Here is a 22419-nt window from a genome sequence, read left to right on the forward strand (position 1 = left end):
ATGGGGGTGTAGATATTTCCATGTTTATAGAGATCGTGGTGTAGATATTTCCATGTTTATAGAGATAGCGGTGTAGATTTTACATGTTTATGCACATAACGGGGTAGATATTTCCATGTTTACAGAGATAGCGGTGTAGATATTTTGATATTTGCACAGATTGCGGTGTACATGTTTTCATCTTTCACAGATAGCGGTGTACATTTTTCCATGTTTACAAAGATAGCTGCGTAGATATTTCCATGTATACACAGATAGTGTTGTAGATATTTCCATGTTTATACAGATAGCGGTGTAGATATTTCCATGTTTATGAAGATAGCGGTGTAGATATTTCCATGCTTATACAGATAGCGGTGTAGATATTTCCATCTTTACACAGATAGCGGTGTACATATTTCCATGTTTACACAGATAGCTCTGAAGACATTCCCATGTTTACACAGATATTGTTGTAGATATTTCCATGGTTATACAGGCAGCGGTGTAGATATTTCCATGTTTATAGAGATAGCGCTGGGGATATTTCCGTGTTTATACAGATGGCGATGTAGATATTTCCATGTTTATACAGATTGCATTGTAGATATTTTCATGTTTATAGAGAAAGCCGTGTACATATTTCCATGTTTATATAGAAGGCTGTGAAGATATTTTCATGTGTATACAGATGGCAGTGTAGATATTTCCATGTTTATACAGATGGAGGTGTAGGTATTTCCAAGTTTATACAGATGACTGTGTAGATATTTTCATATTTTTACAGATGGCGGTGTAGTTATTTCCATGTTTATACAGATAGCGGTGTCGCTATTTCTATGTTTATACAGATAGCAGTGTAGATATTTCCATGTTTACACATATAGTGTTGTAGATATTTCCATGTTTATACAGATAGCGGTGGGGATATTTCCAAGTTTATAATGATACCGGTGTAGATATTTCCATGTTTATACAGATAGCGGTGTGGCTATTTCCATGTTAGCAGATAGCTGTGTAGATATTTCCATGTTTATAGAGGTAGCTGTGTAGATATTTCCATGTTTATACAGATGGCGGTGTAGATATTTCCATGTTTATACAGATAGTGGTGTAGATTTTTTCATGTTTATAGAGTTGGTGGTGTAGATATTTCCAAGTTTATAGAGATTGCGGTGTAGATATTTCCATGTTTATAGAGATGGCGGTGTAGGTATTTCCATGTTTATAGAGACAGCGGAGTAGATACTTCACGTTTCTACAGATGGCGTTGTAGATATTTCCATGTGTATACAGATGGCAGTGTAGATATTTCCATGTTTATAGATATGGTTGTGTAGATATTTCCATGTTTATAAAGATGACTGTGTAGATATTTGCATGTTTATACAGATGGCGGTGTAGATATTTCCATGTTTATAGAGATAAGAGTGTAGATATTTCCATGTCTATAAAGATAGCGGTGTAGATATTTCCATGTTGATACAGACAGCGGTGTAGATATTTCCATGGTTACAGAGATAGCGGTGTAGATATTTCCATCTTTACACAGATTGCGCTGTAGATATTTCGATCTTTACACAGATAGCTGGGTAGATATTTGCAAGTTTACACAGATATCTGTGTAGATATTTCCATGTTTACACAGATAGAGTTGTAGATATTTCCATGTTTATACAGATAGCGTTGTACATATTTCCGTGTTCATAGAGATAGCGTTGTAGATATTTCCATGTTTATACAGATAGCGCTGTAGATATTTCCATGTTTATACAGATAACGGTGTAGATATTTCCATGTTTATACTGGTAGCGGTGGAGATATTTCCATGTTTATTCAGATAGCGATGTAGATATTTCCATGTTTATAGAGATGGCGGTGTAGATATTTCCATGTTTATAGAGATTGCAATGTAGATATTTCTATGTTGGTAGAGATAGCGGTGTAGATGTTTCCATGAGTATAGAGATGGCGATGTAGGTATTTCCATGTGTATAGATATGGCGGTGTAGGTTTTTCCATGTTTATACAGATAGTGGTGAGGATATTTCTGTATTTATACAGATAGCGTTGTAGATATTTCCATGTTTATACATATAGCCGTTTTGGTATTTCCATGTTTATACAGATAGCGGTGTAGATATTTCCATGTTTATACAGATAGCGGTGTAGATATTTCCATGTTTACAGAAATAGCGGTGTAGATATTTCCATCTTTGCAGAGATAGCTGTGTAGATATTTCCATGTTTACACAGAAAGCTGTGTAGATATTTCCATGTTTAAACAGATAGCGTTTTAGATATTTCCATCTTTATACAAATAGCGGTGTAGACTTTTCAATGTTTATACAGATAACGGTGTAGATATTTCCATGAGTATGCAGATAGCGGTGGAGATATTTCCATGTTTATACAGATAGCTCTGGAGATATTACCATGTTTATACAGATGGCGGTGTAGATATTTCCAAGTTTATACAAATCGTGGTGTATATATTTCCATGTTTATTCAGATACCGGTGTAGATATTTCCATGTTTATACCGATAGCGGAGTAGGTATTTCCATGTTTATAGAGATAGCGGTGTAGATAATTCCATGTTTAAACAGACGGCGGTGTAGATATTTCCATGTGTATACAGATGGAGGTGTAGATATTTCCATGTTTATACAGATGACTGTGAAGATATTTCCATGTTTTTACAGATGGTGGTGTAGATATTTCCCTGTTTGTAGACATTGCTGTGTAGATATTTGCATGTTTATACAGATGTCAGTGTAGATATTTCCATGTTTATACAGATAGTGTTGTAGATACTTCCATGTTTATACAGATGGCTGTGTAGATATATCCATGTTTATACAGAAGGCGGTGTAGACATTTCCAAGTTTATAAAGATAGCGGTGTAGATATTTCCATGTTTATGCAGATGGCGGTGTATATATTTCCATGTTTATACAGATAACGGTGTAGGTTTTTGCATGTTTATACAGATAGCGGTGTAGATATTTCCATGTTTATACAGACGGCTGTGTAGGTATGTCCTTGTGTATACAGATGGCAGTGTAGATATTTCCATGTTTATACAGATGGAGGTGTAGATATTTCCATGTTTATACAGATGACTCTGTAGATGTTTTCATGTTTTTATAGATGGTGGTGTAGGTATTTCCGTGTTTATACAGATAGCGGTGTGGCTATATCCATGTTTATACAGATTGCGGTGTAGGTATTTCCATGCTTATAGATATAGCGGTGTAGTTATTTCCATATTTATACAGATGGCTGTGTAGATATTTCCATGTGTATACAGATGGCAGTGTAGGTATTTCCATGTTTACACAAATGGAGGTATAGATATTTCCTAGTTTGTACAGATGACTGTGTAGATATTTTCATGTTTTCACAGATGGCTGTGTAGGTATTTCCATGTTTATACAGATAGCGGTGTCGCTATTTCTAAGTTTTTACAGATAGCAGTGTAGATATTTCCATGTATATAGAGATAGCTTTGTAGATATTTCCATGTTTATACAGATAGCGGTGTAGATATTTCCATGTGTATACAGATGGCAGTGAAGATATTTCCATGTTTATACAGATAGTGGTGTAGATGTTTCCATGTTTATACAGATGACTGTGTAGGTATTTCCATGTTTATACAGATGGCGGTGAAGATATTTCCATGTTTATAGAGATAGACATGTAGATATTTCCATGTTTTTACAGATAGCTGTGTAGGCATTTCCATGTTTATAGAGATAGCGTTGTAGATATTCCAATATTTACAGAGATAGCGGTGTAGATATTTCCATGTTTATACACATAGCGGTGTAGATATTTCCATGTTTATTCAGATAGCGATGTAGACATTTCCGTGTTTATGCAGATCGAGGTGTAGTTATTTCCATGTTTATACAGATAGCGGTGTAGATATTTCCATGTTTATACAGATAACGGGGTAGATATTTCCATGTTTACAGAGACAGAGTAGTAGATATTTTGATATTTGAACAGATTACGGTGTACAAATTTTCATCCTTACACAGATAGTGGTGTACATATTTTCATGTTTACACAGACAGCTGTGTAGATATTTCCATGTTTACACAGATATTGTTGTAGATATTCCCATGTTTATACAGATAGCTGTGTAGATATTTCCATGTTTATAAAGATAGCGTTGTAGATATTTCCATGTTTATACAGACAGCGCTGTAGATATTTCCATGTTTATACAGATGGCAGTGTAGATATTTCCATGTTTATACAGATACTGGTGTAGATGTTTCCATGTTTATACAGATAGTGGTGTACATATTTCCATGTTTATACAGATAACGGGGTAGACATTTGCATGTTTACAGAGATAGCGATGTAGATATTTTGATATTTGCACAGATTGCGGTGTACATATTTTCATGTTTACACATATAGTGGTGGACATATTTCCATGTTTAAACAGATAGCTGTGAAGATATTTCCATGTTTACACAGATATTGTTGTAGATATTCCCATGTTTATACAGATAGCGGTGTAGATATTTCCATGTTTATAAAGATAGCGGTGTAGATATTTCCATGTTTATACAGATAGCGGTGTAGATATTTCCATATTTATACAGATAGTGTAGATATTTCCATATTTATGCAATTGACTGTGTAAGTATTTCCATGTTTATACAGATGGCAGTGTAGATATTTCCATGTTTATAGAGATAGCCATGTAGATATTTCCGTGTTTATACAGCCAGCGGTGTAGATATTTCCATGTTTATTGCGATTACGGTGTAGATATTTCCATATTTTTACCGATAGCGGTGTAGATATTTCCATGTTTATACAGATAGCGGTGTAGATATTTCCATGTTTATACAGATAACAGGGTAGATATTTCCATGTTTACAGAGATAGCAGTGTAGATATTTTGATATTTGCACAGATTGCAGTGTACATATTTCCACGTTTACACAGATAGCTGTGTAGATATTTCCATGTTTACACAGACATTGTTGTAGATATTTCCATGTTTATACAGATAGCGTTGTAGATATTTCCATGTTTATAAAGATAGCGGTGTAGATATTAACATGTTTATACATATAGCGGTGTAGATATTTCCATGTTTATACAGATAACGGTGTAGATATTTCCATGTTTATACAGATAGCAGTGTAGGTATTTCCATGTGTATACAGAAGGCAATGTAGATATTTCCATGTTTATACAGTTGGCAGTGTAGATATTTCCATGTTTATACAGATAGCAGTGTTGGTATTACCATGTTTATGGAGACAGCTGTGTAGATATTTCCATGTTTATACAGATGGCTGTGTAGATATTTCCATGTTTATGCAGATAGTGGTGTAGATAATTCCATGTTTATACAGGTAGAGGTGTAGGTATTTCCATGTTTATGCCGATCTCCGTGTAGATATTTCCATCTTTCTGGAGATGACAGTGTAGATGTTTCCATGTTTATAGAGATGGCATTTTAGATATTTCTATGTTTATAGAGATAGCGGTGTAGATAATTCCATGTTTATACAGATAGGGGTGTAGGTATTTCCATGTTCATACAGATAGCGGTGTAGATTTTTCCATGTTTATACAGATAGCGGTGTAGATATTTCCATATTTATACAGATAGTGTTGTAGATATTTCCATCTTTTTGCAGTTGACTGTGTAGATATTTCCATGTTTATACAGATGGCAGTGTAGATATTTCCATGTCTATAGAGATAGCCATGTAGGTATTTCCATGTTTATACTGCCAGCGGTGTAGATTTTCCATGTTTATAGCGATAGCGGTGTAGATAATTCCATATTTTTACAGATAACGGTGTAGATATTTCCATATTTATACAGATAGTGTTGTAGATATTTTCATCTTTATGCAATTGACTGTGTAGATATTTCCATGTTTATGCAGATTGCACTGTAGTTATTTCCATGTTTATGGAGATAGCGGTGTAGATATTTCCATGTTTATACAGATGGCTGTGTAGATATTTCCATGTGTATACAGATGGCGGTGTAGATATTTCCATGTTTAAACACATGGATATGTAGATATTTCCATGTTTTTACAGATGACTGTGTAGATATTTCCATGTTTATACAGATGGCGGTGTAGATATTTCCATATTTATACAGATATCGGTGTGGATACTTCCATGTTTATACACATAGCTGTGTAGATATTTCCATGTTTATAGAGATGGCTGTGTAGATATTTCCATGTTTATACAGATGGCTGTGTAGATATTTCCATGTTTAGACAGATGGCAGTGTAGATATTTCCATGTTTATACACATAGTGGTGTAGATTTTTCCATGTTTATACAGATGACTGTGTAGGTATTTCCATGTTTATACAGATGGCAGTGTAGATATTTCCATGTTTATAGAGATAACCATGTAGATATATCCATGTTTATAAAATAGCAGTGTAGGCATTTACATGTTTATAGAGATAGCGTTGTAGGTATTTCAATATTTATAGACATAGCGGTGTAGATATTTCCATGTTTATACAGCTAGCGGTGTAGATATTTCCATGTTTATACAGATAGCGGTGTAGATATTTCCATGTTTATACAGATCGAGTTGTAGATATTTCCATGTTTATACAGATAGCGGTTTAGATATTACCATGTTTATACAGATAACGGGGTAGACATTTCCATGTTTACAGAGATAGCGGTGTAGATATTTTGATATTTGCACAGATTGCAGTGTACATATTTCCATGTTTACACAGATAGCTGTGTAGATATTTCCATGTTTACACAGAGATTGTTGTAGATATTTCCATGTTTATACAGATAGCGTTGTAGATATTTCCATGTTTATACGGATAACGGTGTAGATATTTCCATGTTTATACAGATTGCGGTATAGGTATCTCCATGTTTATAGAGATAGCGGTGTAGATATTTCCATGCTTATACAGATAGCGGTGTAGTTATTTCCATGTGTATACAGATGGCAGTGTAGATATTTCCATGTTTATACAGATGGCGGTGTAGTTCTTTCCATGTTTATGCTGATGGCGGTGTAGATATTTCCATGCTTATACAGATAGCGATGTAGGTATTTCCATGTGTTTAGAGATGGCAGTGAAGATATTTCCATTTTTATACAGATAGCAGTGTAGATATTTCCATGTTTATACAGATAGTGTTGTAGATATTTCCATATTTGCGCATATTGCGGTGTAGATATTTCCATCTTTACACAGATAGCGGTGTACATATTTCCATGTTTGCACAGACAGCTCTGAAGTCATTCCCATGTTTACACAGATAGTGTTGTAGATATTTCCATGTTTATACAGGTAGCGGTGTAGATATTTCCATGTTTATAGAGATAGCGCTGGGGATATTTCCGTCTTTATACAGATGGCGATGTAGATCTTTCCATGTTTATACAGATTGCGGTGTAGATATTTTCATGTTTATAGAGAAAGCCGTGTAGATATTTCTATGTTTATACACATGGCTGTGTAGATATTTTCATGTGTATACAGATGGCAGTGTAGATATTTCCATGTTTATACAGATGGAGATGTAGGTATTTCCAAGTTTATACAGATGACTGTGTAGATATTTTCATGTTTTTACAGATGGCGGTGTAGCAATTTCCATGTTTATACAGATAGCGGTGTCACTCTTTCTATGTTTATACAGATAGCAGTGTAGATATTTCCATGTTTATAGAGATAACTTTGTAGATACTTCCATGTTTATACAGATAGCGGTGTAGATATTTCCATGTTTATACAGATGACTGTGTAGATATTTTCATGTTTATAAAGATTGCGGTGTAGCTATTTCCAAGATTATAGAGATAGCGGTGTAGATTTTTCCATGCTTTCACAGATAGCGGTGTACTTATTTGCAAGTGTATACAGATGGCAATGTAGATATTTCCATGTTTATACAGATGGCAGTGTAGATATTTCCATGTTTATACAGATAGCAATGTAGATATTTACATGTTTATACAGATAGCAGTGTAAGTATTTCCATGTTAATAGTGATAGTGGTGTAGATATTTCCATGTTTATGTAATTGACTGTGTAGTTATTTCCATGTATATACAGATGGCGGTGTAGATATTTCCATGTATATAGAGATAGCCATGTAGATATTTCCATTTTTATATACCCAACGGTGTAGATATTTCCATGTTTATAGAGATAACGGTGTAGATATTTCCATATTTTTACAGATAGCGGTGAAGATATTTCCATGTTTATAGAGATAGCGGTGTAGATATTTCCATATTTTTACTGATAGCGGTGTAGATATTTCCATGTTTCTACAGATAACGGTGTAGATATTTCCCTGTTTATGGAGACAGCGGTGTAGATATATCCATGTTTACACAGATGGCTGTGTAGATATTTCCATGTGTATACAGATGGCAGTGTAGATATTTCCATGTTTATACACATGGAGGTGCAGATAATTCCATGTTTATACAGATGACTGTGTAGATATTTCCATGTTTTTACAGATGGCGTTGTAGATATTTCCTTGTTTTTACAGATAGCGGTGTGACTATTTCCTTGTTTGTAGAGATAGCTGTGTAGGTATTTCCATGTTTATATAGATAGCCATGTAAATATTTCCATGTTTATACAGATAGCAGTGTAGACATTTCCATGTTTATAGAGATAGCGGTGTAGATATTTGTATGTTTATGCAGATAACGGTGTAGTTATTTCCATGTTTATACAGATAGCGGTGTAGATATTTCCATGTTTATACAGATAACGGTGTAGATATTTCCATGTTTACACTGATCATGGTGTAGATATTTCCATGTTTATACAGATAGCGGGGGAGATATTTCCATGTTTATACAGATAGCGGTGCAGGTATTCCATGTTTCTGCAGATAGCGGTGTTGATATTTCCATGTTGATAGAGATAGCGGTGGAGGTATTTCCATGTATATGCAGATGGCGGTGTTGATATTTCCAAGTTTATGAAGATAGCGGAGTAGATATTTCCATGTTTATACAGGTAGCGGTGTAGACATTTCCATGTTTACAGAGATGTCGGTGTAGATATTTCCACATTTGCACAAATTGCGGTGTAGATATTTCCATCTTTACACAGATAGCGGTGTACATATTTACATGTTTACACAGATACCTGTGTAGATATTTCCATGTTTACCCAGATAATGATGTAGATATTTCCATGTTTATACAGATAACGATGTAGATATTTCCACGTTTATAAAGACAGCGGTGTAGATATTTCCATGTTTATAGAGATAGCGGTGGAGATATTTCCATGTTTACACATATAGTATTGAAGATATTTCCATGTTTATACAGATAGCGGTGGGGATATTTCCAAGTTTATAATGATACCGGTGTAGATATTTCCATGTTTATACAGATAGCGGTGTGGCTATTTCCATGTTAACAGATAGCTGTGTAGATGTTTCCATGTTTATAGAGATAGCTGTGTAGATATTTCCATGTTTATACAGATGGTGGTGTAGATATTTCCATGTTGATACAGATAGTGGTGTAGATTTTTTCATGTTTATACAGTTGGTGGTGTAGGTATTTCCAAGTTTATAGAGATTGCGGTGTAGATATTTCCATGTTTATAGAGATGGCGGTGTAGGTATTTCCATGTTTATAGGGACAGCGGTGTAGATACTTCACGTTTCTACAGATGGCGTTGTAGATATTTCCATGTGTATACAGATGGCAGTGTAGATATTTCCATGTTTATATATATGGTTGTGTAGATATTTCCATGTTTATAAAGATGACTGTGTAGATATTTGCATGTTTATACAGATGGCGGTGTAGCTATTTCCAGGTTTGTACTGATCGCAGTGTAGGTATTTCCATGTTTATACAGATGGCAGTGTAGATATTTCCATATTTATACAGATGCATGTGTAGATATTTCCATGTGTATTCAGATGGTATTGTAGGTATTTCCATGTTTATACAGATGGTGGTGTAGATATTTCCATGTTTATTCGGATGACTGTGTAGATATTTCCATGTTTTTACAGATGGCAGTGTAGATATTTCAATGTTTACAGAGATGGCGCTGTAGATATTTCCATGTTTATACAGACAGCAGTGGAGATATTACCATGTTTTTACACACAGCGGTGTACATATTTCCATGTTTATAGAGACAGCGGTGTAGGTATTTCCATGTTTATACAGATAGCGGTGCGGATATTTCCATGTTTATACAGATGCTTATGCAGATATTTCCATATTTATACAGAGGGCTCTGTAGATATTTCCATGTTTATACAAATGGCAGTGTAGATATTTCCATGTTCCTACACATGACTTTGTATTTATTTCCATGTTTATACAGATGGCTTTGCAGGTATTTCCTTGTTTATGGAGATAGCGGTGTAAATATTACCATGTTTATACAGATAGCGGTGTAAATATTTCCATGTTTTATACAGATCGTGGTGTAGATATTTCCATGTTTATAGAGATACCGGTGTATATATTTCCATGTTTATACGCACCGCAGTTTAGATATTTCCATGTCGGTACAGATGGCGGTGTTGATGTTTCCATCTATACACAGATTGCCGTGAAGTTATTTCCATGTGTATACAGATGGCATTGTAGGTATTTCCATGTTTATACAGATGGTGGTGTTGATATTTCCATGTTTACATAGTTGACTGTTTACGTATTTCCATGTTTATATAGATGGCGGTGTAGATATTTCCATGTTTATAGAGATAGCGGTGTAGATATTTCCATATTTATACAGATAACGGTGTAGAAATTTCCATGTTTATACAGATAGCCGTGAAAACATTTCCATGTTTATACAGATCACGGTGTAGATATTTCCTTGTTTATATAAATAGCGGTGTAGTTATTTCCATGTTTATACAGATAGCGGTGTAGATATTTCCATGTATATACAGATGGCTGTGTAGATATTTCCATGTTTATGCACATGGCTTTGTAGATATTTCCATGTTTATACAGATGACTTTGTAGGTATTTCCATGTTTATACAGATGGCGGTGTAGGTATTTCCATGTTTATAGATATAGCTGTGTAGATATTTGAATGTTTATACCGATAGCAGTGTAGATATTTCCATGTTTATGCAGATCGCGGTGTAGATATTTCCATGTTTATACAGATCGCGGTATAGATATTTCCATGTTTATACAGATAGCGGTGTAGATATTTCCATGTTTTTACAGATATCGGTGTCGATATTTCCATGTTTACTCAGATTGCGGTGTAGATATTTCCATCTTTCTACAGATGGCATTGTAGATATTTCCATGTTTATACAGATGTCGGTGTAGATATTTCCATGTTTATATAGATGGTGGTGAAGATATTACCATGTTTATACAGATAGCGGTGTAGATATTTCCATGTTTATACAGATAATGGTGAAGATATTTCCATGTTTATACAGATCACGGTGTAGATATTTCCATGTTTATACAGATCGCGGTGTAGATATTTCCATGTTTATACAGATAGCGGTGTAGATATTTCCATGTTTATACAGATAGCGGTGTTGATATTTCCATGTTTACAGAGATAGCGTTGTAGGTATTTCCATGTTTATATAGATGGCGGTGTAGATATTTCCATATTTATACAGATGTCTGTGTAGATATTTACATGTGTATACAGATGGTATTGTAGGTATTTCCATGTTTATACAGATGGTGGTGTAGATATTTCCATGTTTATTAACATGAGTGTGTAGATATTTCAACGTTTATAGAGATGGCGCTGTAGATATTTCCAAGTTTATGCAGATAACGGTGGAGATATTTCCATGTTTATACAGACAGCAGTGGAGATATTTCCAAGTTTATACACATAGCGGTGTACATATTTCCATGTTTATAGAGATTGCGGTGTAGGTATTTCCACATTTATACAGATAGCGGTGCAGATATTTCCATGTTTATCCAGATGTCTATGCAGATATCTCCATATTTATACAGAGGGCTGTGTAGATATTTCTATGTTTATACAGATGGCAGTGTAGATATTTCCTTGTTCCTACACATGGCTGTGTAGGTATTTCCATGTTTATACAGATGGCTTTGTAGATATTTCAATGTCTATAGAGATAGCGGTGCAGATATATCCATGTTTATACAGATAGAGGTGTATATATTTCCATGTTTATACAGATCGTGGTGTAGATATTTCCATGTTTATACAGATACCGGTGTAGATATTTCCATGTTGATACAGACCGCAGTGTAGATATTTCCATGTTTATAGAGATAGCAGTGTAGATATTTCCAAGTTTCTATAGATGGCGGTGTTGATGTTTCCATCTATACACAGATTGCCGTGTAGGTATTTCCATGTGTATACAGATGGCATTGTAGATATATCCATGTTTATACAGATGGAGGTGTAGATATTTCCATGTTTACACAGATGACTATATAGGTATTTCCATGTTTATAGAGATCGGTGTAGATATTTCCATATTTATAAAGATAACGGTGTAGAAATTTCCATGTTTATACAGATAGCGGTGTAAATATTTCCATGTTTATACAGATCACGGTGTAGATATTTCCTTGTTTATATAAATAGCGGTGTACTTATTTCCATGCTTATACAGATAGCGGTTTAGATATTTCCATGTATATACAGATGGCTGTGTAGATATTTCCATGATTATACAGATGGCTTTGTAGATATTTCCATGTTTATACAGATGACTTTGTGGGTATTTCCATGTTTATACAGATGGCGGTGTAGGTAATTCCATGTTTATAGAGAGAGCTGTGTAGATATTTGCATGTTTATACAGATAGCGGTGTAGATATTTCCATGTTTATATAGATCGCGGTGCAGACATTTCCATGTTTATACAAATCGCGGTGTAGATATTTCCATGTTTATACAGATAGCGGTGTAGATATTTCCATGTTTCTACAGATATCGGTGTCGATATTTCCATGTTTACACAGATTGCGGTGTAGATATTTCCATCTTTCTACAGATGGCATTGTAGATATTTCCATGTTTATACTGAAGTCGGTGTAGATATTTCCATGTTTATATAGATGGTGGTGTAGGTATTACCATGTTTATACAGATAGCGGTGTAGATATTTCCATGTTTATACAGATCGCGGTGAAGATATTTCCATGTTTATACAGATCGCGGTGTAGATATTTCCATGTTTATACAGATAGCGGTGTAGATATTTATATGTTTTTAAAGATATCGGTGTCGTTATTTCCATGTTTACACAGATTGCGGTGTAGATATTTCCATCTTTCTACAGATGGCATTGTAGATATTTCCATGTTTATACAGAAGTCGGTGTAGATATTTCCATGTTTATATAGATGGTGGTGTAGATATTACCATGTTTATACAGATAGCGTTGTAGATATTTCCATGTTTATACAGATCGCGGTGAAGATATTTGCATGTTTATACAGATAGCGTTGTAGATATTTCCATGTTTATACAGATCGCGGTGAAGATATTTGCATGTTTATACAGATAGCAGTGTAGATATTTCCATGTTTATACAGATCGCAGTGTAGATATTTCCATGTTTACACAGATAGCCTTGTAGATAGTTCCATGTTTATACAGATAGCGGTGTAGATATTTCCATGTTTATAGAGATAGCGGTGTAGGTATTTCCCTGTTTATAGACATGGCGGTGTAGATATTTCCATGTTTATACAGATGGCTTTGTAGATATTTCCATGTTTATAACGATAGCGGTGTTAGTATTTCCACGTTTATACAGATAGCGCTGTAGATATTTCCATGTTTATACAGCTCGCGGTGCAGATATTTATATCTTTATACAGATGGCATTGTAGATATTTCCTTATTCACACAGATGGCGGTGTAGATGTTTCCATGATTATACAGATGGTGAAGTAGTTAGTTCCATGTTTATGCAGATGGCAGTGTAGATATTTACATGTTTATACAGATGGCGGTGTAGGTATTTCCATGTGTATACAGATGGCATTGCAGATATTTCCATGTTTATACAGATGACTGTGTAGTTATTTCCATGTTTTTACGGATGGCTGTGCTGATATTTCCATGTTTATAGAGATAGCGGTGTAGATATTTCCATGTTTGTACAGATGGCGGTGTTGATATTTCCATCTATACACAGATGTCCGTGTAGATATTTCCATGTTTATACACATGGCAGCGTAGATATTTCCATGGACATGCAGATGGCGGTGTAGATATTTCCATGTTTATACAGATAGCCGTGTAGATATTTCCATGTTTACACAGATGGTGGTGTAGATATTTCCATGTTTATACACATGGCGGAGTAGATAGTTCCATCTTTATGGAGATGGCAGTGTAGATATTTTCATGTTTATAGAGATGGCGGTGTAGATATTTCCATATTTATAGAGATTGCGGTGTAGATATTTCCATCTTTCTACAGATGGCAGTGAAGATATTTCCATGTTTATACAGATGGCGGTGTAGATATTTCCATATTTATACAAATGTGTGTGTAGATATTTCCATGTGTATACAGATGGTATTGTAGGTATTTCCGTGTTTATACAGATGGTGGTGTATATATTTCCATGTTTATACAGATCGTGGTGCAGATATTTCCATGTTTTTACAGATATCGGTGTCGTTATTTCCATGTTTACAGAGATTGCTGTGTAGATATTTCCATCTTTCTACAGATGGCATTGTGGATATTTCCATGTTTATACAGAAGTCGGTGTAGATATTTCCATGTTTATATAGATGGTGGTGTAGATATTACCATGTTTATACAGATAGCGGTGTAGGTATTTCCATGTTTATAGACATAGCGGTGTAGATATTTCCATGTTTATATAGATGACGTTGAAGATATTTCCATGTTTATACCGATATCGGTGTTACTATTTCCACGTTTATACAGATAGCGCTGTAGATATTTCCATGTTTATAAAGCTCGCGGTGCAGATATTTATATCTTTATACAGATGGCATTGTAGATATTTCCTTATTCACACAGATGGCGGTGTAGCTGTTTCCATGTTTATACAGATGGTGAAGTAGTTAATTCCATGTTTATGGAGATGGCAGTGTAGATATTTACATGTTTATACAGATGGCGGTGTAGGTATTTCCATGTGTATACAGATGGCATTGTAGATATTTCCATGTTTATACAGATGACTGTATAGGTATTTCCATGTTTTTACAGATGGCAGTGCAGTTATTTCCGTGTTTATAGAGATAGCGGTGTACATACTTCCATGTTTGTACAGATGGCGGTATTGTTATTTCCATCTATACACAGATGGCCGTGTAGATATTTCCATGTTTATAGAGATAGCAGTGTAGTTATTTCCATGTTTATACAGATTGCGGTGTAGATATTTCCATGTTTATGCAGATGGCGGTGTAGATATTTCCATGTTTATACAGATACCGGTGTAGATATTTCCATGTTTATACAGACCGCAGTGTAGATATTTCCATGTTTGTAGAGATAGCAGTGTAGATATTTCCAAGTTTGTACAGATGGCGGTGTTGGTGTTTCCATCTATACACAGATTGCCGTGTAGGTATTTCCATGTGTATACAGATGGCATTGTAGATATTTCCATGTTTATACAGATGGTGGTGTAGATATTTCCATGTTTACACAGATGACTGTATAGGTATTTCCATGTTTATACAGATGGCGGTGTAGATATTTCCGTGTTTATAGAGATAGCGGTGTAGATATTTCCATATTTATACAGATAACGGTGTAGATATTTCCATATTTATACAGATAACGGTGTAGAAATTTCCATGTTTATACAGATAGCCGTGTAGATATTTCCATGTTTATAGAGATAGCGGTGTAGGTATTTCCATGTTTATAGACATAGCGGTGTAGATATTTCCATGATTATTTAGATGGCGTTGTAGATATTTCCATGCTTATACCGATAGCGGTGTTGGTATTTCCACATTTATACAGATAGCGCTGTTGATATTTCCATGTTTATACAGCTCGCTGTGCAGATATTTATATGTTTATACAGATGGCATTTTAGATATTTCCTTATTCACACAGATGGCGGTGTAGATGTTTCCTTGTTTATACAGGTGGCGGAGTAGCTAGTTCCATGTTTATGGAGATGGCAGTGTAGATATTTTCATGTTTATAGAGATGGCGGTGTAGATATTTCCATGTTTATAGTGATAGCAGTGTAGATATTTACATGTTTAAAAATATGGCTGTGTAGATATTTCCATGTGTATACAGATGGCATTGTAGATATTTCCATGTTTATACAGATGACTGTATAGTTATTTCCATGTTCTTCCAGATGGCAGTGCAGATATTTCCATGTTTATAGAGATAGCGGTGCAGATATTTCCATGTTTGTACAGATGGCGGTGCTGACATTTCCATCTATACACAGATGGCCGTGTAGATATTTCCATGTTTATACAGATGGCGGCGTAGATATTTCCATGGACATGGAGATGGCGGTGTACATATTTCCATGTTTATAGAAATGGCGGTGTAGATATTTCCATATTTATAGAGATTGCGGTGTAGATATTTCCATCTTTCTACAGATGGCAGTGAAGATATTTCCATGTTTATACAGATTGCGGTGAAGATATTTCCATATTTATACAAATGTGTGTGTAGATATTTCCATGTGTATACAGATGGTATTGTAGGTATTTCCATGTTTATACAGATGGTTGTGTAGATATTTCCATGATTATTCATATGACTGTGTAGATATTTCCATGTTTTTACAGATGGCAGTGTGGATATTTCAATGTTTATAGAGATGGCGCTGTAGATATTTTCATGATTATACAGATATCGGTGGAGATATTTCCATGTTTATACAGAGAGCAGTGGAGATATTTCCATGTTTATACAGATAGCGGTGTACATATTTCCATATTTATGGAGACAGCTGTGTAGGTATTTGCATGTTTATACAGATAGCGGTGCAGATATTTCCAGGTTTATACAAATGCCTATGCAGATATCTCCATATTTATACAGAGGATTGTGTAGATATTTCTATGCTTATACAGATGGCAGTGTAGATATTTAAATGTTCCTACACATGACTGTGTAGGTATTTCCATGTTTGTACATATGTCTTTGTAGATATTTCCATGTTTATAGTGATATCGGTGTAGATATTTCCATGTATATACAGATGGCTGTGTAGATATTTCCATGCTTATACAGATGGCTGTGTACATATTTCCATGTTTATACAGATGACTTTGTAGGTATTTCCATGTTTATACAGATGGCGGTGTAGATATTTCCATGTTTATAGAGATAGCTGTGTAGATATATCCATGTTCATAGCGATAGCAGTGAGGATATTTCCATGTTTATACAGATTGCGGTGTAGATATTTCCATGTATATACAGATAGCGATGTAGATATTTCCACGTTTATACAGATGGTGTAGATATTTCCATCTTTCTACAAATGGCAGTGTAGATATTTCCATGTTTATAGAGATGGCGGTGTAGATATTTCCATGTTTATATAGATGGCAGTGTAGATATTTTCTTGTTTATGTAGATGGCGTTGTAGATACATCCATGTTTAAAGAAATGGCGGTGTGTATATTTCCATGTTGATGGATATAGCGGTGTAGATATTTCCATGTTTATAGAGATAGCGGTGTAGTTATTTCCATGTATATAGAGATAGCAGTGTACATATTTCCATGTTTCTACAGATGACTGTGTAGATATTTCCATGTTTGTACAGATGGCAGAGTAGATATTTCCATGTTTATAGAGATAGCGGTGTAGATATTTTCATGTTTATATAGATTGCGGTGGAGATTTGTCCATGTTTATACAGATAGCAGTGGAGATATTTCCACGTTAATACACATAGCGGTGTAGATATTTCCATGTTTATACAGATGGCTGTGCCGATATTTCCATTTTTACACAGAGTCCTCTGTAGATATTTCCATGTTTATATAGATGACAGTGTAGATATTTCCAGGTTTCTACAGATGACTGTGTAGATATTTCCATGTTAGTACAGATGGCAGTGTAGATATTTCCATGTTTATAGAGATAGCGGTGTAAATATTTCCATGTTTATATAGATAGCGGTTTAAATATTTCCATCTTTATACAGAGAGTGGTGTAGATATTTCCATGTTTATACAGATGGCGCTGTAGATACAGCCATGTTTCTGAGAATGGCATTGTAGATATTTTCATGTTTACATAGATGGCGGTGTAGATATTTCCATGTTTACAGTGATTGCGGTGTAGATATCTCCATGTTTATAGTGCAAGAGGTGTAGGTATTTCCATGTTTATAGAGATAGCAGTGTAGACATTTCCATATTTATACAGGTAGCGGTGTAGGTATTTCCATGTTTATACAGATGGCGGTGTAGATATTTTCATGTTTCTAAAGATGGCGGTGTAGATATTTCCTTGTTTATACAGATAGCGGTGTATATATTTAAATGTATATACAGATAGCGATGTAGATATTTCCATGTTTACACAGATAGCGGTGGAGATATTTCCCTGTTTATACAGATAGCGATGTAGATATTTCCATGTTTATAAAGATAGCGGTGTAGATATTTACATGTTTATAGAGATAGCGGTGTAGATATTTCCATGTTAATACAGATGGATGTGTAGATATTTCCATGTGTATACAGATGGCAATGTAGATATTTCCATGTGTATACATAAATCGGTGTAGATATTTCCATGTTTACAGATATAGCGGTAAAGATATTTCCATCTTTGCACAGATTGCGGTGTAGACATTGCAAATTTTACAAAGATAGCGGTGTAGATATTTCTAAGTTTACACAGATAACTGTATCGATATTTCCATGTTTACAGAGATATCATTTTAGATATTTCCATGTTTATACAGATAGCGGTGTAGTTATTTACATGTTGATACAGATAGCGGTGTAGATATTTTCAGGGTTATACAGATAGTGGTGTAGATATTTCCACGATTTACAGATAGCTGTGTATATATTTCCCTGTTGACACAGATAGCGTTGTAAATATTTCCATGTTTACACAGATAGCGTTGTAGATATTTCCATGCTTACACAGATTGCGGTGTAGACATTTCCAAGTTTATACAGATAGGTGTGTAGATATTTCCATGTTTACACAGATAGCGTTGTATATATATCATTGTTTATAGAGATAGCGGTGTAGGTATTTCCATGTTTTTAAAGATACCGGTGTAGGTATTTCCGTGTTTATAAAGATAGCGGTGGAGATATTTCCATGTTTATAGAGATAGTGGTGTAAAAATTTCCATGTTTATACAGATAGTGGAGTAGTTATTTCCATATTTATACAGATAGCGGTGTAGATATTTCCATATTTATACAGGTAGCGGTGTAGAAATTCCCATGCTTATAGAGATCACTTTGTAGATATTTCCATCTTTCTACAGATGTCACTGTAGATATTTCAAAGTTTATACAGATGTCTGTGTATATATTTCCATGTTTATGCAGATGGCTGTGTGGATATTTCCATGTTTATAATGATGGCGGTGTAGTTATTTCTACGTTTATAGAGATAGCGGTGTAAATATTTCCATGTTTATAGAGATGGTGGTGTAAGTATTTTAGTGTTTATAGAGATAGCGGTGTTGATATTTCCATATTTATACAGATAGCGGTGTTGCTACTTCTATGTTTACAGATAGCGGTGTAGATTTTTCCATGTTTATACAGCTCGCGGTGTAGATATTTCCAACTTTATACAGATGGGAGTGGAGATATTTCCATGTTTATACAGATAGCGTTGTAGATATTTCCATGTCTATAGAGATAGCGGTGTAGTTATTTCCATATTTATACAGTTTGCGATGTAGATATTTCCATCTTTATACAGATGGCAGTGTAGATATTTCCATGTTTCTACAGATAGAATTGAAGATATTTCCATGTTTATACAGATAGCGGTGTAGATATTTCCATGTATATACACATGGTTGAGTAGTTATTTCCATGTTTATACCGATAGCGGTGTTGGTATTTCCACGTTTTATAGATAGCAGTGTAGATATTTCCATGTTTATACAGCTCGCGGTGCAGATATTTCTATCTTTATACAGATGGCATTGTAGATATTTCCTTATTCACACAGATGGCGGTGTAGATGTTTCCATGTTTATACTGATGGCGGAGTAGTTAGTTCCATGTTTATGGAGATGGCAGTGCAGATATTTTCATGTATATAGAGATGGCGGTGTAGATATTTCCATTTTTATAGAGATAGCAGGGCAGATATTTACATGTTTATACAGATGACTGTGTAGATATTTCCACGTGTATACAGATGGCATTGTAGATATTTCCATGTTTATACAGATGACTGTATAGGTATTTCCATGTTTTTACAGATGGCAGTGCAGATATTTCCATGTTTATAGAGATAGCGGTGCAGATATTTCCATGTTTCTACAGATGACGGTGTTGATATTTCCATCTATAAACAGATGGCCGTGTAGATATTTCCATGTTTATACAGATGGAGGCGTAGATATTTCCATGGACATGCAGATGGCGGTGTAGATATTTCCATGTTTATACAGATTGCGGCGAAGATATTTCCATGTTTACACAGATGGTGGTGTAGATATTTCCGTATTTATACACATGGCGGAGTAGATATTTCCATCTTTATTGAGATGGCAGTGTAGATATTTTCATGTTTATAGAGATGGCGGTGTAGATATTTCCATATTTATAGAGACAGCGGTGTAGATGTTTCCATCTTTCTACAGATGGCAGTGTAGATAATTCCATGTGTCTACAGATGGCCGTGTAGATATTTCCATGTGTATACAGATGGTATTGTAGGTATTTCCATTTTTATACAGATGGTGGTGTAGATATTTCCAGGTTTATTCAGATGACTGTGTAGATATTTCCATGTTTTTACAGATGGCAGTGTAGATTTTTCAATGTTTATAGAGATGGCGCTGTAGACATTTCCATGTTTATACAGATAACGGTGGAGATATTTCCATGTTTATACAGAGAGCAGTGGAGATATTTCCATGTTTATACACATAGCGGTGTACATATTTCCATGTTTATAGAGACATCGGTGTAGGTATTTCCATGTTTATACAGATAGAGGTGCATATATTTCCAGGTTTACACAGATGCCAATGCAGATATTTCCATATTTATACAGAGGGCTGTGTAGACATTTAAATGTTCCTACACATGACTGTGTAGGTATTTCCATGTTTATACAGATGTCTTTGTAGATATTTCCATGTTTATAGATACAGCGGTGCAGATATTTCCATGTTTATACAGATAGCGGTGTATATATTTCCGTGTTTATACAGACCGCAGTGTAGATATTTCCATGTTTATAGAGATAGCAGTCTAGATATTTCCATGTTTATACAGATGGCGGTTTTGATGTTTCCATCTATACACAGATTGCCGTGTAGGTATTTCCATGTGTATACAGATGGCATTGTAGATATTTCCATGTTTATACAGATGGTGGTGTAGATATTTCCATGTTTACACAGATGACTGTATAGGTATTTCCATTTTTATACAGAAGGCGGTGTAGATATTTCCATGTTTATAGAGATATCGGTGAAGATATTTCCATATTTATACAGATAACGGTGTAGAAATTTCCATGTTTATACAGATAGCGGTGTAAATATTTCCGTGTTTATACAGATCATGGTGTAGATATTTCCATGTTTATAGAGATAGCGGTGTAGATATTTCCATGTTTATACATATAGCGCTGTAGATATTTCCATGTTTATACAGACCGCGGTGTAGATATTTCCATGTTTATACAGATAGCGGTGCAGATATTTCCGTGTTTGTACAGATGGCGGTGTTGATATTTCCATCTATACACAGATGACCGTGTAGATATTTCCTTGTTTATACAGATGGCGGCGCAGATATTTCCATGGATATGTAGATGGTGGTGTAGATATTTCCATGTTTATACAGATAGCGGTGCAGTTATTTCTTGTTTATATAGATTGCGGTGTAGATATTTCCATGTATATACACATGGCTATGTAGATATTTCCCTGTTTATACAGATGGCGGTGCAGATATTTCCATGTTTATACAGATAACTTTGTAAGTATTTCCATGTTTATACAGATGGCGGTGTAGTTATTTCGATGTTTATAGAGATAGCATTGGAGATATTTCCATGTTTATACAGATATCGGTATAGATATTTCCATGTTTATACTGATCCTGGTGTAGATATTTCCATGTTTATAAAGATGGCGGTGTAGATATTTCCATGTTCATAGAGATAGCGATGTTGATTTTTCCAAGTTTATAGAGATAGCGGTGTAGATATTTCCATGTTTATACAGATAGGGGTGT

Source organism: Pan paniscus, chromosome 21 (genome assembly GCF_029289425.2).
Source record: "Pan paniscus chromosome 21, NHGRI_mPanPan1-v2.0_pri, whole genome shotgun sequence".
In the NCBI taxonomy this organism is placed as follows: Eukaryota; Metazoa; Chordata; class Mammalia; order Primates; family Hominidae; genus Pan; species Pan paniscus.